Source organism: Phodopus roborovskii, unplaced genomic scaffold (assembly GCF_943737965.1).
Source record: "Phodopus roborovskii unplaced genomic scaffold, PHOROB, whole genome shotgun sequence".
Classification (NCBI taxonomy): Eukaryota; Metazoa; Chordata; class Mammalia; order Rodentia; family Cricetidae; genus Phodopus; species Phodopus roborovskii.
This window is the reverse complement of record NW_026125281.1, coordinates 18,346,989-18,352,988: the sequence shown is the minus strand read 5'-3', so window position 1 is coordinate 18,352,988 and position 6,000 is coordinate 18,346,989. Positions and strand designations below refer to the sequence as shown.

Genomic DNA, 6,000 nt, shown 5'->3' with positions numbered 1-6,000 from the left:
GCATCCTGAGTGCTGGGACAATCATTCAGTCTTACATACTGTTTTTGAACCTTGCATCAACCATTTGTACTCACCAACGAGTGGTGTGCTTCTAGATCCATTTACCTCACTATTTCAAATCTGTTTCAGTACAAGAACTGGGAAGTAACTCTCTGTTTTTCTGGTGACCATATCAAAGAGTTCCATGGACAGTTTCTGGGTCACATGTGCTTATCTGAACTGTCCCAGTGGTTGGAGGCCACCGTAAGCAATAGGGAGAGTCATGACCACTTGTACATTTGCAAGAGAGTAGTTTGGGCCCCACCTTAGTTTATTTTCATGTTGCTGTGATAATATCATACAAAAATATCTTCAAGGAGAACGTTTATTTTGGCTTCTGTTTCCATTGTGGCAGAGAAGACACAGCAGCAAGCTGGGAAGGTGTGGAAGCAGCAACAGGCAGCTGGCTGTCTTCATTACATACACACTTGAAAACCAGAGTAAACAGAAAGTAGGGCCAGAGTATAAAACCTCAAAGCCTGCCGTGTCCTCCAGCTGGTTCCACAACTTTCCAAGCAGCAGCGGCAGGTGAGAATCAAGGATATAAGCATGTGAGCCTACAGACCTCAGGATAGAATGGCATGTGAGTCTGTAGGGGACAGTTCCCATTCAAACCCCAAGGACCTCAAAATAGGATGTGGGTTAAAATTGGTGAGGTAGACACAGAAAAGTCAATTAGAATGCTTTCAAATCCCACCTAGAGACAATGGAAAAAGCTAGAAGAGGAAGGTGACTCTTACTAAGAGGCTTGCGTGGCTACTCTATGTCACCTGGTCTCTTCCTAGAGCTCACTGTCTCTGATTTTCAGTCTGGGAAATGAGGATCTCTACACTATCAGCCCTCCCCTACTCATGATAGAATAACACCTCTAAAGCCATGAGCTACAACCCTTCCTCCCTTAAGTGGTTTCTGTCAAATATTTGGTCATAACATGAGTATTTAATAATGCCACAGAATCTGCAGGTTAGAAAATTTACCTGATTGTAGGCCAACACACATTTTCTGAATCCATTTAGAGTAATGTGCTGTGTTTTGTGGGATAGATGTATTAAACAAATTTTTGACCTAAGATATTATTAAATTTAATAAATTTACTGGAACATAAAGTCATCAAAAGTCAGGAACCATGTGCATGGCTCAAAAAAAGAGTTTATTTTGAAGGAAGGCCCTGAGTGCTAAGTAAATATTTAAATATTTGTGAATATGTAATTATTTGTGAATAAAATAATTTATTCATAAACACTGTGTTTGCAACATACAAGTAAGCATTGCAAAGGTAACTTAAGATAATGGAAAGTCCATGGAGTGCTGCCAAGTGCTTTCTTTGCTATGTCTGGAGAGTAGAAGCTTGATAGTTTCTTGGCTCTAATGAATTCCCTTGCATTTACATCGAAACAATCCAACTACATAGAGTTGCATGACCTGAAAGTCACCCTGAAGAAAAGTTGGTAAAGTTTTTGTTCAAATTTGAGGAAAGCAGAAACTTAGCAACTTCTGTTGCCTCTCTCTCTTAAATGCCTTGCAAAGTACTTGAGACACTAGGTATTTAGTCAACAGTTAATGAATTGAAACATTTTACTCATTGTTAAAATGAGAGCATTTGTTTACAACACATATTTGAAAATTATAATTACTTTCAACAGTCTTACATTAGGAATACAGAACACACACACATACACACACACACACACACACACACACACACACACACACACACACACACACACACCAGAGCATGTAGGCTAAGAGACAATTGAGAAGCATAACAAAGAGGACCATAGAGAATGTAGGGTGAAGAGGCTTTGCTGCTGCTTTGGCTGCTGGGAAAATATTTCAACAAGAGGACAGTTTTATATGTGTATTCCATAACACCCAATTTAGGAAAACAAATGCAATAGGACCATGCATTTGCTTGCCCAAATAGGAAAATCACAGTCAGAAATTTAAAAATATCCTTCTATCTCTATTTTCTGCCATCCAGAGCATCAGCATCTGCTAAGCAAGTCTCCCCAGTGATCACAGGATGCTGCCAATCATCCTTCAGCAGTCACAGCCACAGAATCATTCACCATAGCTTCTCCCTGGGAGCTTCAGTGAAAGCTGATTAGTATCCCTTCACCTCTATCCTAGAATCCATCCTGCTGGAAGAGAGTCCTTCAGAGGAGGCCATTCACCCCCTGTTTATAGGGGAGTTTGCTTACACACACACACACACACACACACACACACACACACACAATCTGCACGCAACTCAGTGCTCCTGTAATACCCATGCATGGTACAACCAAGATGCCAGTCCTTCACCAGAAGCTAAATTGATGTTTCCAGTCAATCCTGTATTTCCAGTCTCTAAAAGTACTACCTAAATAAATCTCTTTGAGGGGTCCAGCGAGGTGGCTCAATGGACAGGGCACTTTCTGCTGCACCCTGACAACATGAATTCAGTCTGTAGAGACCTACAGAGTAGAAGTGCTTCCTAAAACTGTCCTCTTACTTCCGTACCTGCTATGGCGAATGTGCATGCATGTGCACACGCATGGTAAATGAATGTAATGAAAAATAAAACATAAAATATCTTTGCTTTATTCTTTATCCAGCCTTGCTTTTTTTGCTATAGCAAAAACAAACCTGATTAGTATTAATGTAAGGAACTTTCCCTAATTTTGATTGTTTAGATGGTACAAAATTGTAGGCCCTCTCAATTTTGTTTTATTCTGGTTTAATGTAGCTGTTTATCTAGAGACAGAATCTCAGCCAAATTTCCTTTCTTTCCTAAGTCAAAGTGTAAGCAAAATCTATAGCATTTCAAATTAATTTAGGGTCTATTTGAACATTAACTTGATTTAATTTTCATTATCTGTTTTATTATAACTCTTATCTGCTCTTTTTTGTTTTGAATAATTACATTTTTTCTAGAAGCCTCACAAGCTAAGATTTAGGTACCTTATTGTTGGAAACTGGCATTCTGCTGACCCCGCCCCCCCAATGATGGGCGGGACATGTATGCGGGGTGTGGCCACATCAGCCTACGATGGGGGCTGCATAAGGACTCAGTATGCATGTGCAGGCTTGCCCCTTTTAAGCAAGAGCTTTTCTGTTCTCTCTCACACTGCTATCTTCTCTTGTGAGCTCTCCTTTCTCTTCCTCCTCCCTCTCTCTCTTTTCTGTTCCGGGTATTGCTATGTCTCTTTACCCCCCTCACTCCCTTTTCTAATAAACTTCTCACTCAAGTTCTGTTTGCCTGGAGTGTTTATCCCTCTCCCTCCATTACCCTCCCCTGTTATGGAAGCCCCTATGATCTCCTTCCTGTCCCTTCCTTCCAGCTTTATTCCCAAAAAAGTAACAAAGGAATAACACTTATGAGTTCAATGTGGTCAATAAAATTTTCTAACCCAAAGTAAACAGGTACTGATGAGGGTGTACAGAAAAAGTAACTCTTACTGGGCAGGTGCTGGGTACAGCTGTTGCTTATTAAAAATATATACAGCTTCTCTCCAAACACCAAAAATAGAGGTATGGCTTTATAGAGCAATCCCACTTCCAGATGTGTGTCCAGAGATGTTGACATCAACATAAGCACTCCTGTGCTCTGTAGTTGTTGTTTTTACACTTTACTGTTTGGGGACAGAGCATTACCTAGCTCCCAAATAATCCCACAGAGACTTATTCTTTTTTATGAATGCCCAACCTCAGTTTGGCTTATATCCAGTCTTAAATTAAATTATCCCATCTACCTTTTGCCTCTGGGCTTTTACCTTTTTCTATTTCTGTATATCTTTTTTTCCCTTCTTATTCCATGTCTATCCATGTGGCTAGGTGGCTGACCCCCAGCATCCTCTATCTCTCTTTTTTCTCCTTTTCTTGCTTTTCTCCCTTCTGTTCTTCCTGACAGCTCCGCCTATCCCTCTCCTGACTACCTCTCGGCCATTCAGCTCTTTATTAGATCAACCAGGTGTTTTAGATAGGCAAAGAAACACAGCTTCACAGAGTTAAAAAATATGCAACATAAAAGAATGCAACACATCTTTGCATCATTAAAGAATACTACATGGCATAAACAAATTTAACATATATTAAATTAATATTCCACAATGGTGTTCATCCCAGCATTATTCAAGCCAGGCAAGACACAGAAATGATCCAATAATGCCCGCCATCCTGAAAAATGGAGAGAGACAATATGCTCATTTGAAATACCAGTCAATCATTTAAGGGTGGCAAATCCTGTTATCTGAAACATGAATGAGACAACATGTTAAGTGAAAAGAGCCAAGCAACAAAAGATATGTAGTATGTGACACTGCTGGTGTATACCATTTCTAAAGCTTGAACTCAGAAGTAAAGAACATCATGGCAATAGCAGGGGTTGAGCGTGGGGGGTGTGAGGGGATGGAGGTGACATTTATCATGTCACATATGTGACATGATATGTGACATGTGTCAAAATGACACATATTTTATGAATATAAATATTAGTATTTGGTAATTAAAATATAAAAAAAATTCCACCATTAAAAAAAACTCAGTCATAATGTGAAGTCCTTTGTGACTTTGCTTTTATTTCAAGATTTACATTTATAAATTTACAAAGTAGCCCTCTGGGGCTGTGGAGCCTGTGAATGGGGAGAGCAGGCTGCAGCTCAGTGTCTAGTCAGCTTGGGCCTCCATTGGTCAACATGGGTATGTTGTCAGGACAACTGCTATGCACTGTAGTCATGGTGGCCCTGGGTTCTGGCCAGGGCATGATGTTGTCAAGTATCACCAGACACTTGAAGGGGAAGAACTTCTCCAGTGGGGTTGAGGGTCCTTTTCCACAAGAACATTTTGCCGGGTACAGGAATCACTGTGTTGACCAAGACTTTCATTGACTAAGGGAAACTTTATCCCAGATGCTGTCATGACTGACCTGGCCTTTCATGATCTGAAAACCTTCACCCAATGTAGTTGGCTGTTGGATGGTTTTCCAAGGACACTTCCATAGGCAGAAGCCCTTGGTATACCTTATTAGACAGACACAGTGATAAATACCAACCTGACATTTGAGGTCATTAAACAATCCTGGCAGTGCTGAGTGTACAACATTGAATTCAACCCTCCCAAAACTATGGGCATTGATGACCCTGACAGGAAACCCCTCAGAGACAATGACCAAGACACTAAATGAAGCCCAGACAGAGACAGTCCTGCCGTATTACTAGGGAGAAAAAAAGGGTGTTGGGCATTCTCTGGAACTAAAATCAACAAGATCTGGCCCCATGTACATTCTTTTCTACAGACAAAAGTTCCAGAAACTACTCAGAAAGCCTCTGCTGCTCCCTGAAGAGGGCAGTAATTAGCAGGATGAAGTGGGGCCTCCTCTCCCACCCTGGCTCTGTTTTTTAAAACATTTTCCTAAGATATATGAAAACTATGACTTATTCCTAAGGGTTTTCATCTGAATGTTACTAAGGCACTGAGGCTGATCTGTTAAATAACCTGGTATGTTTAGTTGTCTTCTATGATGTGCAATTAGAAAACATCAGAGATGTTGAAGCACTAAAAAAAATCAGAGCACAATTAAAAGACCAGCTGGTAATGGTCTAACCTTCTGCTCAGTTAAAGTGGTTCATCACATTTTCATACTTTTTTCTGGGAAAACGATCTCAAAAACTTATGTATCACTTGAGGCAGATAAATATCTCATTAGAAGCTTTTACATAATTCAATGCCCCACTATAGCCCACAAAGATGTCTTCTAGACCCATCGGAAGTGGTATTGGGATACACTGTCTACAGATTCCAGAAAGAAAGCAACTGGCATTACACATGTTGCCAGGCACAAACTCAAGTCTGCCTTTGCAGGAAAAGCTAGGGTGCCGGCCACCATGCTGTGTCCTCCACTTACTAGATTTCCATTTGCTCTAAAACTGCAGCCCTTGACACATAAGAATATTAACCCTGTTATGGTTTTTTTCCCAAACA

The 6,000-nt window shown here is 40.5% G+C and overlaps 1 pseudogene; it reads left to right on the top strand.

Moving 5' to 3' along the window:
• The first annotated feature begins 4,715 nt into the window (after nt 1–4,715).
• LOC127231920 (GTP:AMP phosphotransferase AK3, mitochondrial-like) lies at nt 4,716–5,359 on the top strand (annotated as a pseudogene).
• Nucleotides 5,360–6,000: the final 641 nt, after the last annotated feature.